General features: G+C 52.3%; 1 protein-coding gene across 3 annotated transcripts in view; it reads left to right on the plus strand.

The window, feature by feature from the left end:
- LOC306757220 (nuclear receptor coactivator 3-like) overlaps positions 1-18,801 on the plus strand; it is a 56,450-nt gene that overhangs the window by 13,649 nt on the left and 24,000 nt on the right. For 2 of the 3 annotated variants that reach the window (XM_079242185.1, XM_079242188.1), the window contains exon 2: positions 8,768-8,824. The gene's annotated coding sequence lies outside the window, so the exon portion shown is untranslated. Of the gene's footprint in view, positions 1-885; positions 1,026-8,767; positions 8,825-18,801 lie in introns of those variants that run through there. The other variant, XM_079242186.1, reaches the window with a different exon arrangement.

Genomic DNA, 18,801 nt, shown 5'->3' on the forward strand with positions numbered 1-18,801 from the left:
TTGTTTTCAGATGAAGTCAGAGTGGCTACGGCAGAGCGAGAGGGTCAAACTAAGCAGTCTGAGAGCGCGCTGCCTCTTCCTCTTGAAACTTTACTTCAACCTTTACTTTCTGCGACTTCGGGTTTTACTTCATCATTTTTTCTTCTGGTCCAACTTTCACACTTAAAGAAATGAATCTGTGGAATAAAACGTCATTTTTTCCAAATGCATCAACACCTAAACGCAAGTTAAATTAACCTGCGTTGCAGCTTGACTCCATTTCCTGCCACGCTTACCTCTCCAATGTTCTCTTCCCAATTTTTCTCTTTTTCTTGTTTGGTTTTATTGTTTCAGCTGTTGGGAGTTTGTTCACTGCTCCTGATGCCTCCGAAAGCCACTAAACCGGGTCAGAAGTCTGACACTGAAGAGCTCCTCTAGCTGACCCCAGACCAGCCGCTCTCAGAGCCCAAGAGAATTTATGATGAACTGGACGGAGTCCACGTTGCTCGCCGCCACAGCGGCCTGCTGTCACCATTCAGCAGCGGCTGCAAGACGTAGGAACGTTCCTGCTTCAGACTGGCAGGAAGAAGCTAAATGCTAAGCTAACTGACCTGGAGGAGCGAATATGCAACATTCGGCTGATTGGACATCTTCGGGTCTGCTTGCAACTTCTTTTGGTGAGCAAATGTTCACTTCTTCCTGGAACTGGACCGGCCCAACCGAACTGGACCAGGCTCGCGGAACTGGACCGGGCCAACCGAACTGGACCAGGCTCGCGGAACTGGACCGGGCCAACTGAACTGGACCGGGCCAACAGCAGCACGACCTTCTGTCACTAGCAACCTGGTCCAGGAGGCTCGTCGGAGAGGAACACTGCTTTCCGGGTCATGGAGACTCCTGGTGCTGGACCAGTAGAAGGAAACTGGGACAGTGAGGTTTTCCCTTTACAAGATGGAATTGAAGTCCTCTGTCCTGGACCCCTCCAGACTTTGCATCTCCCAGTTGGATTGGTTATTGTCAAAGAAATCACAACTTTACTGATGTGTGTGAGTGCAATTCATTATATTATCACCACGACTGAGTTCCTGTTTCTCTTTCTTCTTTATTACTGGGAATGCTCATTTTTTCAACGCTTCTGCCGGTGTGCAGCTGTGCCGGTGTAGTGGTTAAAGGAACGGGCTCTTGTTCACATGTTCTTGGGTTTGGACCTCGATGCGGTACCTTGATAAATCAAGTTGGATGGTTGTGCTGCCTCTCCAAATGGTTATGCAACTGCATATCAATCATTCGCTATAAAAGGGCATTCAGTTGTTTTTCTGCAAGAAGAGCAAAATTTCTATTTCTTATTGTTCTGCCAATATTTGGCATGCTGCTATTCCTACACCGTTAAAGTCTCTTCAACAGTTGAGATATTAAACCCTGCAGCTCCTTCAGGACATGTGTGCTTCGACTTTTGTCATTTCAAATCTTTGTAGTTTTTGAGAAATGTAGCATTTTGTAAAAATCTGCCTTTTGATCGGATGAAAGTCCTTCAAACTTGACTGGACGATGAAGAGATTCAGCTCAGCGATTGGTCGGTTTTTGAGCTGAAAACGCCTTCAGCGGGGGCTTGAAGCTCTGCACCGGTTTGCAGTGTCCGGTTCGTCTCGGTCCAGTGTCTTTCCTGCAAAATGTTTGAAACGCTACTCCTCCGACACAGTTTGTCACTTCAACCATTCAGGAGATATGTTCTACGATTGGGATCCCTTAAGTTATGACTTAAACTAATTTAACTCAGACTCAACCATAAAACATTTCTAAAGATTTATACATTTGACAGAAATATAATAAATGTAGGATCCTGCTTGTGAAGCTTTCCACTAGTCATGGAGCAGCTTGCCAATCACTCATATTGATGGATCCCTGTTGGTTAAAGTCGGCCTGCATCAGTTTTTATTGTTTTGGAAACCCACTGCGATTATTTGTACCAGTCTGAGACGGTAAAATGTCGGATATTTTACATCAACGCCACGAAGTGCAAGAATCCATGGAAGAGTTTGTGCGACGTGTGACTGGAGGGTTAACATGACTGAATGCAAGCTGTGGAATCACATGAATACTTCTCTCTGTCCTCTGAACACACAAACATAAAGCTTCCTGCTGAGGCGTGTTCACGCTTCTTCTGCAACTTTCAGCAAAGCCGGCGTCACAAACAAACAGCATCCTCTAATCTGACATGACTGGCTGAAGACACTCAAATAAAAACTCCAATCAAAATTATTTCCTTCTCGGCTACAAAAGTACCAGATATGCCTTCATGAACTCATCGTAAGTCTGGCAAATGATCTGAAAACTAAAGGAGTTTGTTGTTTTTGCTGGCGCGCCACATGGCACCAGGCTGGGACTGGTAGACGCTCCGCATCCAGTGAGACCAGTACCCAGCTGGTTTTACGCTCTGCTGGAGGAGGAGAAGGTCTGTGAGGAAAACGGGAAGTCTTCTGTCCTTTTGTTTGCGATTTGCACCTGATGTCCCAGACTGCAGTGGAAACCTTTTGTTGTTTTATTGCGCTGCCTCTGTTGTGTAAATCTGATCCAAAGAAATCATGGAGTTTTTTTACGTAGCGCCGAACAGCGATGACTTAAACGTGGCATTATGAACGCGCTCCAGATGGTGTGATCCTCCTTTTGGGTGAGACGGAGTGTAGTTTTGTTGGACTCTTTGTCTTGGAGAGCTCAGATTGCAGGTTTTATTTCAGGCACTGCAGGAATGTCCTCCTCGCTATTCTGGGTCAAACTGTTGCTGCTCTGGCCGTCACCCAAACAACTGGACATCAAATCCAAGCTAATTCATGCTAATGCTAACTGAAAATATGAGTGCAGAAAACGTTAAAATTAAAATTAGGCAGACTGTAACTTGTCCCTCTACTAGGGCTGGGCGATATATCGAATATACTGGAGATATCGTGGCTAGTCCTCTGTGCGATATAGAAAATGTCTATATTCGTCATATTGGAGTATCCTGTTGTCATGCAGGTGTTTTTAGCTGTGGGCGGGGTTTCCTCCCTCCTCCCCGACTCTGCACCGCTTTGCACGGAGAGTTAAAGCAAGCGCACCTCGTTACGTACATAACGTGAGCTACGTGCTACGTCATGAGAGGCAGCGTGGAGACACTTTCTCACTAAACCTGGCGACTTCTTGTGAGAAGCGACAAATCTAGCAGCTTTTACAGGAGTTATTGGAGACTTTCCTGGTGTTTTGGCGACTGACTTTAAAGCGCATATTGTAAAGTTATTGTCAGAAGGAGAGTCTCTCCCCGTCCTAAAGCACTCAGTCGCTCCGGCTGCAGCTGCAGCCAGTCAGAGGAGCAGAGAGGACACCTGCACGACTCCACCTACAGTCACAATGAACAGCCAAATCCACCACTGATCCCGCTCTGGATTACAGAGTGGGACGGAAATTACAACGTTTTTCACGTCATGCAAAAATAATTCATTCTATTTGATTACATTCACAGCCTCTGTCACTTACTCACCTCATCCACTGTGTGTGACACAAGCATATTTATCTAGCTCGTCATGTCTCTAGAAAGTACAGAAAGGAGTGGGAATCAAACCCTGAATTAAAAGCTGGCTGAAGCCGTTTATTGGAGACGATACGAGGACATTCTGCCTGGATTATAAGACTGATTTCTACGCTAAACTCTGCGATTAAAAAAACAAAACACGACAACTCAAAAACGTATCCATAAAGCAAAGCCTTATAATAGTTCACCATTTGAAAAGTCCCCCCTAGAGCCCCTATTTTCATACGTTGCATTTATTACATCATGTAAAGGCACTTTATTTTGTTTTAAAATTACATGTTTCTGCCGCTGCTTTAACTGTTCAGTAAATACGTTGTTGGCATGAATGTTTAAAATCAGCATATCTTAATTCAGTATGAACAATTATGTTTTAATGGAGACACAAAATCATCTTACTGATGTGATTGTATGCACCAAAGCATTAATTCAAGGTTGAGGTAAATATCGAGATATATATCATATATCATGACATGGCATAAAAATATCGGGATATTACTCTACTAGTTACTATTACTATTAGTATTACCATCAATATTACTATTAGTATGTAATGTTAAACGGAAATGTCCTTCTGCCTTAGACAAAGTATTTTTTATTTGAGGAAAAGAAACCAAAAACTGTAATTAAATATTAAATAAAAACACAAATAAATTGATCAGATAAATAATACATGAGTAAAAAATATGTAAATAAAGTAAATTAATAATAACCTCTCCCTGAGTCGTCACCTTATCGTGGTGGAGAGGTTTGTGCGTCCCGAAGATCCTAGCAGCTATGTTTTCGGGGGCTTTATGACCCTGGTAGGGTCACCCATGGCAAACAGGTGTCTAGGGGAGGGACCAGACCAAGCACGGCTCAAAGACCTCTATGATGACGACCAACCTGGGCATGAATGTTCCCTTGCCCGGACGCAGGTTACCGGGACCCCCCTCTGGAGCCAGGCCTGGAGGTGGGGTACGAGAGCGAGCGTCTGGTGGCCGGGCCTTCGCCCATGGGGCCCAGTCGGGCTCAGCCCGAAAGGGTTACATGGGCCCCACTTCTCGTGGGCTCACCATCTGCAGGAGGAGCCGTAGGGGTCGGGTGCAGTGTGAGCTGGGCGGCAGCAAGGGGCGGGGACCCTGGAGGTCCGATCCCCGGCTGCAGAAGCTGGCTCTAGGGACGTGGAACGTCACCTCTCTGGTGGGGAAGGAGCCTGAGCTTGTGCGCGAGGTTGAGCGGTTCCGGCTAGATATAGTTGGACTCACCTCGACGCATGGCTTGGGCTCTGGAACCAGTACCCTCGAGAGGGGCTGGACCTTCTTCCACTCTGGAGTTGCTCATGGTGAGAGGCGCCGAGCAGGTGTGGGCATTCTCATCAGCCCCCAGCTTGGTGCCTGCACGTTGGGGTTTACCCCGGTGGATGAAAGGGTAGTTTCCCTCCGCCTCCGGGTGGGGGGACGGGTCCTGACTGTTGTCTGTGCTTATGCGCGAAAAGCAGTTCAGAGTACCCACCCTTTCTGGAGTCCTTGGAGGGAGTGCTGGAGGGTGCTCCTTCTGGGGACTCCATTGTTCTGCTGGAGGACTTCAATGCTCATGTGGGCAATGACAGCGAGACCTGGAGGGGAGTGATTGGGAGGCATGGTCCCCCCCCTCTGAACCCAAATGGTGTTTTGTTATTGGACTTCTGTGCTCGTCATGGATTGTCTATAACGAACACCATGTTCCAACATAAGAGTGTCCATATGTACACCTGGCATCAGGACTCCCTGGGCCGCAGTTCGATGATGGATTTTGTAGTCGTATCGTCGGACCTGCGGCCACATGCCTTGGACACTCGGGTGAAGAAGGGGGCGGAGCTTCAACTGATCACCACCTGATGGTGAGTTGGCTCAGATGGTGGGGGAGGAAGCCGGTCAGATCTGGCAGGCCCAAACGTGTTGTGAGGGTCTGCTGGGAACGTCTGGCTGAGTCCCCTGTCAGAGCGAGCTTCAACTCCCACCTTCAGCAGAGCTTCAACCATGTCCCGAGTGAGGCGGGGGACATTGAGTCCGAATGGGCTGTGTTCCGTGCCTCTATTGTTGAGGCGGCTAGCCGGAGCTGTGGCCTGTTGTGACAGTAATCCCAAAACTCGTTGGTGGACACCAGCAGTGAGGGATGCCATCAAGCTGAAGAAGGAGTCCTATCGGGCCTTCTTGGCCTGTGGGACTCTGGAGGCAGCTGATGGGTACCGACGGGCTAAGCGGCATGCTGCTTCGGCTGTCGCCAAGGCAAAAACTCGGGCATGGAAGGAGTTCGGCGAGGCCATGGAGAAAGATTTCCGGACGGCTTCGAGGCGATTCTCGTCCACCATCCGGCGGCTCAGGAGGGGGAAGCAGTGCTCCATCAATACTGTGTACAGTGGAGATTGGGAGCTGCTGACCTCAACTCGGGACGTTGTGGGTCGGTGGAAAGAATACTTCGAAGACCTCCTCAATCCTACCAACACGTCTTCCGATGAGGAGGCAGAGCTGGTGGACTCGGGGGTGGACTCTCCTATCTCTGGGGCTGAGGTCGCTGAGGTGGTCAAAAAGCTCCTTGGCGGCAAGGCCCCGGGGGTGGATGAGATCTGCCCGGAGTTCCTTAAGGCTCTGGATGCTGTGGGGCTGTCCTGGCTGACACGCCTCTGCAGCATCGCGTGGACATCGGGGGCAGTACCGCTGGATTGGCAGACTGGGGTGGTGGTCCCCCTTTTTAAGAAGGGGGACCGGAGGGTGTGTTCCAATTACAGGGGAATCACACTCCTCAGCCTCCCTGGTAAGGTCTATTCAGGGGTCCTGGAGAGGAGGGTCCGCCGGATAGTCGAATCCCGGATTGAGGAGGAGCAGTGTGGTTTTTGTCCTGGTTGCGGAACAGTGGACCAGCTCTATACCCTCTCTGGGGTCCTGGAGGGGGCATGGGAGTTTGCCCAACCAGTCTACATGTGCTTTGTGGACCTGGAGAAGGCATTCGACCGTGTCCCCCGTGGGCTCCTGTGGGGGGTACTCCGGGAGTATGGGGTACCGGACCCCCTTGTACGAGCTGTCCGGTTCCTGTACGACAGGTGTCAGAGCTTGGTCCACATTGCAGGCAGTAAGTCGGATTAGTTTCCGGTGAGGGTTGGACTCCCCCAAGGCTGCCCTTTATCACCGATTCTGTTCATAACTTATATGGACAGAATTTCTAGGCGCAGCCGAGGTGTTGAGGGGATCCGACTTGGTGGCCTCAGGAATGGGTCCCTGCTTTTTGCGGATGACGTGGTCCTGTTGGCTTCATCTGGTCGTGATCTCCAGCTCTTACTTGAGTGATTCGCAGCCGAGTGTGAAGCGGCTGGGATGAGAATCTGAGACCATGGTCCTCAGCCGGAATAGGGTGGATTGCCCTCTCCGGGTCGGGAGTGAGGTCCTGCCTCAAGTGGAGGAGTTTAAATATCTCGGGGTCTTGTTCACGAGTGAGGGAAGGATGGAGATCGACAGACGGATCGGTGCTGCATCTGCAGTAATGCGGACTCTGCGCCGGTCTGTCGTGGTGAAGAAGGAGCTGAGCCAGAAGGCGAAGCTCTCGATTTACCAGTCGATCTACGTTCCTACCTTCACCTATGGTCATGAGCTGTGGGTCGTGACCGAAAGAAGGAGATCTCGTATACAGGCGGCTGAAATGAGTTTCCTCCGCAGGGTGGCTGGGCTCTCCCTTAGAGATAGGGTGAGGAGCTCGGTCATCCGGGAGGAGATCAGAGTAGAGCCGCTGCTCCTCCACATCGAGAGGAACCAATTGAGGTGGCTCGGGCATCTGGTCAGGATGCCTCCTGGACCTCCCTGGTGAGGTGTTCCAGGCACGTCCCTCTGGGAGGAGACCCCGGGGAAGACCCAGGACACGCTGGAGGGATTATATCTCTCGGCTGGCCTGGGAACGCCTCGGGATCCCCCCGCAGAGTTGGCAGATGTGGCTGGGAAGAGTCTGGGCTTCCCTGCTTAGGCTGCTGCCCCCGCGACCCGACCCTGGATAAGCAGCTGAAGATGAAGATGAAGTAAATTAATAAAAATGAATCGATCTTTTGCTGTTATTCCACATCAACAGCTAACATTATGAACAGCATTGTTTGTTTTTTTTTAGAAATCTCTGATAAGTTGTTGAAATCAACCTAACGGAGGTAAGCAGGCTAAAGCTAAGTCACGTTCTTAACCGGCTACGTTCTTCTGACTTGAAGTGGGAGATTGGTTACCTGTCAATCAAAAGGACACACCCCTAAATATGCCGAACTTCAAGAATAGATTACATTGAAACGGACAAGTTAGAAAAAATTCACTCCCCCCACAGTTGTCATGAAGGTAAACCTGACCTATTAAACCGAAAATTATTTTTGAACCAGGCTGTAAACATGTTTATTTCTGCTGTAAACATGTTTATTCATGCTGGGGGGGGTATGGGAGTGGTGGGTGGGGTGTAAATAATGCAGCGGCAGCGTTGGCTCAGTTGCATCTCAGTGTTCGGGACTGTTGTGATCAGTGGTGTGTGATGGGGGATCACGCTTGGTGGAGCAGCGGCTGGCGCTGGGGTCATGATAACGGCTGGATATGAGACTCATCCTTCATGGATATGCCGCGCAAGGATTTTTACTCTTTTTGCCACGTTTTATGTCCTTGGGGAGAAAAAGCACCACAAGTTCATTTCCAGCTAATAACGTCAGATTTTAGTCTTGCTGCATTTAAAGGGTGATTCCGTCTTATCCGTGGCGATAGGATTGTGCTGCTAAAGGTCGTCTGCACCCAGTAACACTGTCCTGCATTTGGGTTACGACTGTTCAGTCTTTAAAATAAATTTCTATGTACAGAAATGAGAAAACTACAAATCTGTTGTTTGATATGTTAAGCCCTCCAGTCACGCTCAGTCGTTTCTTAGTGGAGATACTCCGTGTTTGCAGCGATTTCAGTGCATTTTACCAGAACTATTTAACATTTTAGGAATGGCAGGGAAGCAGACTGATCACCAGGATATGTATATGTTCTGGATGAGTGGTCACATTTCCAGGAAAGGGAAGTGATGACGTGCTGGAACAGGCAGAGGAGAACGCAAACAGGATCTCCTGCAACTTTAGAACTGAGACTTTCCCATGAATATCAGAAAGGCAACGGCCACGAGAGCAACAGATGTTTTCACAGAAGCAGTCATGCTGAGACGTCTGATCATGCAGACGTCCGCAGAGCAACCATGACCTTATCTTTCTATTTTCAGGAGATGTTGAGACACTGAGGCCCTGAATGGAGATTGGCTGGGTTCCTTCTGGCTGAGGTGAGCACCGAGCAAAGACTGAAACACGTCAAGCATCATTAAAATGTCAAACACTCGCAAGCACATTTACACCTCCATCCCTCCATCCATCCCCCTATCCATCCATCCACCCCTCCATCCCTCCATCCATCCCCCTATCCATCCATCCACCCCTCCATCCATCCATCCATCCATCCATCCATCCCCCTATCCATCCATCCACCCCTCCATCCATCCACCCCTCCATCCACCCCTCCATCCATCCCTCCATCCATCCCCCTATCCATCCATCCCCCTATCCATCCATCCACCCCTCCATCCATCCATCCATCCATCCATCCCCCTATCCATCCATCCACCCCTCCATCCATCCATCCATCCATCCCCCTATCCATCCATCCACCCCTCCATCCATCCATCCCCCTATCCATCCATCCACCCCTCCATCCATCCATCCATCCATCCCCCTATCCATCCATCCACCCCTCCATCCATCCATCCCCCTATCCATCCATCTCCCTATCCATCCATCCATCCATCCATCCATCCATCCATCCACCCCTCCATCCATCCATCCATCCATCCCCCTATCCATCCCTCCATCCATCCATCCCCTATCCATCCATCCATCCATCCACCCCTCCATCCATCCATCCATCCATCCATCCATCCCCCTATCCATCCCTCCATCCATCCATCCCCTATACATCCATCCATCCATCCATCCATCCACCCCTCCATCCATCCATCCCCCTATCCATCCCTCCATCCATCCATCCCCTATACATCCATCCATCCATCCATCCATCCACCCCTCCATCCATCCATCCCCCTATCCATCCCTCCATCCATCCATCCACCCCTCCATCCATCCATCCATCCATCCCCCTATACATCCATCCATCCATCCCCTATACATCCATCCATCCATCCCCCTATACATCCATCCCCCTATACATCCATCCATCCATCCATCCATCCCCTATACATCCATCCATCCATCCATCATCCATCCACCCCTCCCTCCATCCATCCATCCACCCCTCTATCCATCCATCCATCCCTCCATCCATCCATCCACCCCTCCATCCATCCATCCATCCAACCCCCTATCATCCATCCATCCAACCCCCTATCATCCATCCATCGACCCCTCCATCCATCCATCCTTCCACCCTATATCCATCCATCCAACCAACCATCCATCCAACCATCCCCCTATCCATCCATCCATCCACCGCTCCATCCACCCCTCCATCCATCCATCCATCCACCCCTCCATCATCCATCCACCCCTCTATCCATCCATCCATCCACCCCTCTATCCATCCATCCATCCATCCATCATCCATCCACCCCTCCATCCATCCATTCATCCATCCACCCCTCCATCCATCCATCCACCCCTCTATCCATCCATCCATCCATCCATCATCCATCCACCCCTCCATCCATCCATCCCCCTATACATCCATCCATCCACCGCTCCATCCACCCCTCCATCCATCCATCCACCCCTCTATCCATCCATCCACCCCTCTATCCATACATCCATCCATCCATCCGTCCATCCATCCTTCCACCCCTCCATCCATCCATCCACCCCTCTATCATTCATCCATCCATTCATCCATCCATCCACCCCTCTATCCATCCATCCATTCATCCCTCCATCCATCCACCCCTCCATCCATCCATCCATCCATCCACCGCTCCATCCACCACTCCATCCATCCATCCACCACTCCATCCATCCATCCACCCCTCCATCCATCCATCCATCCAACCCCCTATCATCCATCCATCCACCCCTCCATCCATCCATCCTTCCACCCTATATCCATCCATCCAACCAACCATCCATCCAACCATCCCCCTATCCATCCATCCATCCACCGCTCCATCCACCCCTCCATCCATCCATCCATCCATCCACCCCTCTATCCATCCATCCATCCATCCATCATCCATCCATCCATTCATCCATCCACCCCTCCATCCAATTCAATTCAATTCAATTCAACTTTATTTATATAGCGTCAAATCACGGCAATGCCATCTCAAGACGCTTTACAGACAGAGGGGAAAACATAATGAAGGCCAATTCATAACAACCTATATAAGGAAACCAACAGATTGAGTTGAGTCCAACTCAATCTCCCATCCTGAGCAAGCACACTGGCGACAGTGGGAAGGAAAAAACTCCCTTTTAACAGGAAGGAAACCTCCGGCAGAACCCGGCTCAGGACAGGCAGCCATCTGCCTCTGCTGTGTGGGGGGAAGAGGACAGAAAGACAACAAACAACAGGAACTGCTACTCCCAGCCAGGGAGACCTGCTGAGACAGGAGACATACATGTTAATGATGCTACACTGTTATGGGGGGGGTGGTAAAAGAGAGATAAAGAGAAAGAAGCTCAGTGTATCAGGAAATGTCCCTCAGCAGTCTAAACCTATAGCAGCATAACTAAGGGATGCTAACCATCCCTAGCTATAGGACTTATCAAAAAGATAAGTCTTCAGCCTAGTCTTAAAGGTGGGGAGGGTGTCTGCTTCCCTAACACTAACTGGGAGCTTATTCCATAAGAGAGGGGCCTGATAACCAAAGGCTCTGCCTCCTGCTCGGCTCTTTGAGACTCTAGGAACCACAAGTAAGCCTGCAGTCTGCGAACGAAGTACTCTGCTTGGTATACAACCCCCTATCCATCCATCCATCCACCCCTCCATCCATCCATCCAACCAACCATCCATCCATCCATCCACCCCTCTATCCATCCATCCACCCCTCTATCCATACATCCATCCATCCATCCATCCTTCCACCCCTCTATCATCCATCCATCCATGCATCCATCCATCCACCCCTCTATCCATCCATCCATCCATCCATCCATCCACCCCTCCATCCATCCATCCATCCACCCCCCAATCCATCCATCCATCCACCCCTCCATCCATCCATCCATCCAACCCCCTATGCATCCATCCATCCACCCCTCCATCCATCCATCCAACCAACCATCCCCCTATCCATCCATCCATCCACCGCTCCATCCCACCCCTCCATCCATCCATCCACCCCTCTATCCATCCATCCCTCCATCCATCCCTCCACCCCTCTATCCATCCATCCATCCATCCGTCCATCCATCCGTCCATCCATCCTTCCACCCCTCCATCCATCCATCCACCCCTCTATCATCCATCCATCCATGCATCCATCCATCCATCATCCATCCCTCCATCCATCCCTCCACCCCTATCCATCCATCCATCCATCCATCCATCCACCCCTCTATCCATCCACCCCTCTATCCATTCATCCATCTCTCCATCCATCCATCCACCCCTCCATCCATCCCTCCACCCCTATCCATCCATCCCTCCATCCATCCATCCACCCCTCTATCCATTCATCCATCTCTCCATCCATCCATCCACCCCTCCATCCATCCACTCCTCCATCCATCCATCCACCCCTCCATCCATCCATTCATTCACCCCTCCATCCATCCATCCCTCCATCCCTGCCCCATCCATCCATCCATCCACCGCTCCATCCATCCATCCATCCATCCATCCACCCACCCCTCTTTCCATCCATCCATCCCTCCATCCATCCATCCATCCACCCCTCCATCCATCCATCCATCCACCCCTCCATCCATCCATCCAACCATCCATCTATCCATCCATCCATCCAACCATCCATCTATCCATCCATCCATCTATCCATCCATCCATCCATCCACCCCTCCATCCATCCATCCACCCACCCCTCTATCGATCCATCCATCCATCCACCCCTCCATCCATCCATCCATCCACCGCTCCATCCACCCCTCCATCCATCCATCCATCCATCCATCCACCCACCCCTCTATCCATCCATCCATCCCTGCATCCATCCATCCATCCATCCATCCAACCCTCCATCCATCCATCCTTCCACCCCTCATCCATCTCCCTATCCATCCATCCATCTCCCTATCCATCCATCCATCCATCCATCCACCCCTCCATCCATCCATCCACCCCTCTATCCATCCATCCATCTATCCATCCATCCATCCATCCACCCCTCCATCCATCCATCCATCCACCCACCCCTCTATCCATCCACCCATCCCTCCATCCATCCATCCAACCATCCATCCATACATCCATCTACCCCTCCATCCATCCATCCTTCCACCCCTCTATCCATCCATCCATCCACCGCTCCATCCATCCATCCACCCCTCCATCCACCCCTCTATCCATCCATCCATCCACCCCTCTATCCATCCATCCGTCCAGCCCTCCATCCATCCACCCCTCCATCCAACCATCCATCCATCCACCCCTCCATCCATCCATTCATTCACCCCTCCATCCATCCATCCCTCCCCCTATCCTTCCATCCACCCCTCCATCCATCCATCCACCGCTCCATCCATCCATCCATCCATCCACCCCTCTATCCATCCATCCATCTATCCATCCATCCATCCATCCACCCCTCCATCCATCCATCCATCCACCCCTCTATCCATCCATCCATCTATCCATCCATCCACCCACCCCTCTATCCATCCATCCATCCCTTCATCCGTCCAGCCCTCCATCCATCCATCCATCCACCCCTCCATCCAACCATCCATCCATCCATCCATCCACCCCTCTATCCATCCCTCCATCCACCCCTCTATCCATCCATCATCCATCCACCCCTCCATCCATCCTTCCATTCATCCATCCACCCCTCCATCCATCCATCCATCCATCCACCCCTCCATCCATCCATCCAGCCACCGCTCCATCCACCACTCCATCCATCCACCCCTCCCTCCATCCATCCATCCATCCACCCCTCTATCCATCCATCCATCCCTCCATCCATCCATCCACCCCTCCATCCATCCATCCATCCAACCCCCTATCCATCCATCCATCCCTCCATCCATCCATCCACCCCTCCATCCATCCATCCATCCAACCCCCTATCCATCCATCCACCCCTCCATCCATCCATCCATCCACCCCTCCATCCATCCATCCATCCACCCCTCTATCCATCCATCCATCTATCCATCCATCCACCCACCCCTCTATCCATCCATCCATCCCTTCATCCGTCCAGCCCTCCATCCATCCATCCATCCACCCCTCCATCCAACCATCCATCCATCCATCCATCCACCCCTCTATCCATCCCTCCATCCACCCCTCTATCCATCCATCATCCATCCACCCCTCCATCCATCCTTCCATTCATCCATCCACCCCTCCATCCATCCATCCATCCATCCACCCCTCCATCCATCCATCCAGCCACCGCTCCATCCACCACTCCATCCATCCACCCCTCCCTCCATCCATCCATCCATCCACCCCTCTATCCATCCATCCATCCCTCCATCCATCCATCCACCCCTCCATCCATCCATCCATCCCTGCATCCATCCATCCATCCATCCATCCAACCCTCCATCCATCCATCCTTCCACCCCTCATCCATCTCCCTATCCATCCATCCATCTCCCTATCCATCCATCCATCCATCCATCCATCCATCCACCCCTCCATCCATCCATCCACCCCTCTATCCATCCATCCATCTATCCATCCATCCATCCATCCACCCCTCCATCCATCCATCCATCCACCCACCCCTCTATCCATCCACCCATCCCTCCATCCATCCATCCAACCATCCATCCATACATCCATCTACCCCTCCATCCATCCATCCTTCCACCCCTCTATCCATCCATCCATCCACCGCTCCATCCATCCATCCACCGCTCCATCCACCCCTCTATCCATCCATCCATCCACCCCTCTATCCATCCATCCGTCCAGCCCTCCATCCATCCACCCCTCCATCCAACCATCCATCCATCCACCCCTCCATCCATCCATTCATTCACCCCTCCATCCATCCATCCCTCCCCCTATCCTTCCATCCACCCCTCCATCCATCCATCCACCGCTCCATCCATCCATCCATCCATCCACCCCTCTATCCATCCATCCATCTATCCATCCATCCATCCATCCACCCCTCCATCCATCCATCCATCCACCCCTCTATCCATCCATCCACCCACCCCTCTATCCATCCATCCATCCCTTCATCCGTCCAGCCCTCCATCCATCCATCCATCCACCCCTCCATCCAACCATCCATCCATCCATCCATCCACCCCTCTATCCATCCCTCCATCCACCCCTCTATCCATCCATCATCCATCCACCCCTCCATCCATCCTTCCATTCATCCATCCACCCCTCCATCCATCCATCCAGCCACCGCTCCATCCACCACTCCATCCATCCACCCCTCCCTCCATCCATCCATCCATCCACCCCTCTATCCATCCATCCATCCCTCCATCCATCCATCCACCCCTCCATCCATCCATCCATCCAACCCCCTATCCATCCATCCATCCCTCCATCCATCCATCCACCCCTCCATCCATCCATCCATCCAACCCCCTATCCATCCATCCACCCCTCCATCCATCCATCCATCCACCCCTCCATCCATCCATCCATCCACCCCTCTATCCATCCATCCATCTATCCATCCATCCACCCACCCCTCTATCCATCCATCCATCCCTTCATCCGTCCAGCCCTCCATCCATCCATCCATCCATCCACCCCTCCATCCAACCATCCATCCATCCATCCATCCACCCCTCTATCCATCCCTCCATCCACCCCTCTATCCATCCATCATCCATCCACCCCTCCATCCATCCTTCCATTCATCCATCCACCCCTCCATCCATCCATCCATCCATCCACCCCTCCATCCATCCATCCAGCCACCGCTCCATCCACCACTCCATCCATCCACCCCTCCCTCCATCCATCCATCCATCCACCCCTCTATCCATCCATCCATCCCTCCATCCATCCATCCACCCCTCCATCCATCCATCCATCCAACCCCCTATCCATCCATCCATCCATCCATCCCCCTATCCATCCCTCCATCCATCCATCCCCTATACATCCATCCATCCATCCATCCATCCACCCCTCCATCCATCCATCCCCCTATCCATCCCTCCATCCATCCATCCATCCATCCATCCCCCTATACATCCATCCATCCATCCCCTATACATCCATCCATCCATCCCCTATACATCCATCCCCCTATACATCCATCCCCTATACATCCATCCATCCATCATCCATCCACCCCTCCCTCCATCCATCCATCCACCCCTCCCTCCATCCATCCATCCACCCCTCCATCCATCCATCCATCCAACCCCCTATCATCCATCCATCCAACCCCCTATCATCCATCCATCGACCCCTCCATCCATCCATCCTTCCACCCTATATCCATCCATCCAACCAACCATCCATCCAACCATCCCCCTATCCATCCACCCCTCCATCCATCCATCCATCCACCCCTCCATCATCCATCCACCCCTCTATCCATCCATCCATCCACCCCTCTATCCATCCATCCATCATCCATCCACCCCTCCATCCATCCATTCATCCATCCACCCCTCCATCCATCCATCCACCCCTCTATCCATCCATCCATCCATCCATCATCCATCCACCCCTCCATCCATCCATCCCCCTATACATCCATCCATCCACCGCTCCATCCACCCCTCCATCCATCCATCCATCCACCCACCCCTCTATCCATCCACCCATCCCTCCATCCATCCATCCACCTCTCCATCCATCCATCCAACCATCCATCCATACATCCATCTACCCCTCCATCCATCCATCCTTCCACCCCTCTATCCATTCATCCATCCACCGCTCCATCCATCCATCCACCGCTCCATCCACCCCTCTATCCATCCATCCACCCCTCTATCCATCCATCCATCCACCCCTCTATCCATCCATCCGTCCAGCCCTCCATCCATCCATCCATCCACCCCTCCATCCAACCATCCATCCATCCATCCATCCACCCCTCCATCCATCCATTCATTCACCCCTCCATCCATCCATCCCTCCCCCTATCCTTCCATCCACCCCTCCATCCATCCATCCACCGCTCCATCCATCCATCCACCCGTCTATCCATCCACCCGTCTATCCATCCATCCATCTATCCATCCATCCATCCATCCACCCCTCCATCCATCCATCCATCCACCCCTCTATCCATCCATCCATCTATCCATCCATCCATCCATCCACCCACCCCTCTATCCATCCATCCATCCCTCCATCCGTCCAGCCCTCCATCCATCCATCCATCCACCCCTCCATCCAACCATCCATCCATCCATCCATCCACCCCTCTATCCATCCCTCCATCCACCCCTCTATCCATCCATCATCCATCCACCCCTCCATCCATCCTTCCATTCATCCATCCACCCCTCCATCCTTCCACTCCTCTATCCATCCATCCATCCATCCATCCAGCCACCGCTCCATCCACCGCTCCATCCATCCACCCCTCCCTCCATCCATCCATCCCTCCATCCATCCATCCACCCCTCCATCCATCCATCCATCCAACCCCCTATCCATCCATCCATCCATCCACCCCTCCATCCATCCATCCTTCCACCCCTCTATCCATCCATCCATCCATCCACAGCTCCATCCACCCCTCCATCCATCCATCCACCCCTCTATCATCCATCCACCCCTCTTTCCATCCATCCACCCCTCTATCCATCCATCCATCCAGCCCTCCATCCATCCATCCATCCACCCCTCTATCCATCCATCCATCCATGCATCCATCCATCCACCCCTCTATCCATCCACCCACCCACCCCTCTATCCATCCCTCCATCCGCCCAGCCCTCCATCCATCCATCCATCCACCCCTCCATCCAACCATCCATCCATCCATCCATCCATCCACCCCTCTGTCCATCCCTCCATCCACCCCTCTATCCATCCCTCCATCCACCCCTCTATCCATCCATCCATCCATCATCCATCCACCCCTCCATCCATCCTTCCATTCATCCATCCACCCCTCCATCCATCCATCCATCCATCCACCCCTCCATCCATCCATCCAGCCACCGCTCCGTCCATCCACCCCTCCCTCCATCCATCCATCCATCCACCCCTCTATCCATCCATCCATCCCTCCATCCATCCATCCACCCCTCCATCCATCCATCCATCCAACCCCCTATCCATCCATCCATCCATCCACCCCTCCATCCATCCATCCATCCATCCTTCCACCCCTCTATCCATCCATCCATCCACAACTCCATCCACCCCTCCATCCATCCATCCACCCCTCTATCCATCCATCCACCCCTCTTTCCATCCATCCACCCCTCTATCCATCAATCCATCCACCCCTCTATCCATCCATCCATCCATGCATCCATCCATCCATCCCTCCATCCATCCATCCACCCCTCCATCCATCCATCCATCCACCCGTCCATCCATCCATCCAACCATTCATCCATCCATCCATCCACCCCTCTATCCATCCATCCATTCATCCACCCCTCTATCCATCCACCCATCCCTCCATCCATCCATCCACCTCTCCATCCATCCATCCCTCCACCCCTCTATCCACTCCTATATCCACCCCTCCATCCATCCCTCCATCCATCTCTCCACCCCTCCATCCATCCACCCCCCCACTCCTCCACCCCTCCATCCATCCACCCCTCCATCCATCCATCCATCCATCCATCTACCCCTCTATCCATCCATCCATCCACCCCTCCATCCATCCATCCCTCCACCCCTCTATCCACTCCTATATCCACCCCTCCATCCATCCCTCCACCCCTCCATCCATCCCTCCATCCATCCCTCCACCCCTCCATCCATCCACCCCCCCACCCCTCCATCCATCCACCCCTCCATCCATCCATCCATCCATCCATCCATCTACCCCTCTATCCATCCATCCATCCATCCATCCAACCCCCTATCCATCCATCCATCCAACCCCCTATCCATCCACCCCTCTATCCATCCATCCATCCACCCCTCCATCCATCCATCCTTCCA

Source organism: Telmatherina bonti (assembly GCF_933228915.1).
Source record: "Telmatherina bonti genome assembly, chromosome: 6".
NCBI classification, from domain to species: domain Eukaryota; kingdom Metazoa; phylum Chordata; class Actinopteri; order Atheriniformes; family Telmatherinidae; genus Telmatherina; species Telmatherina bonti.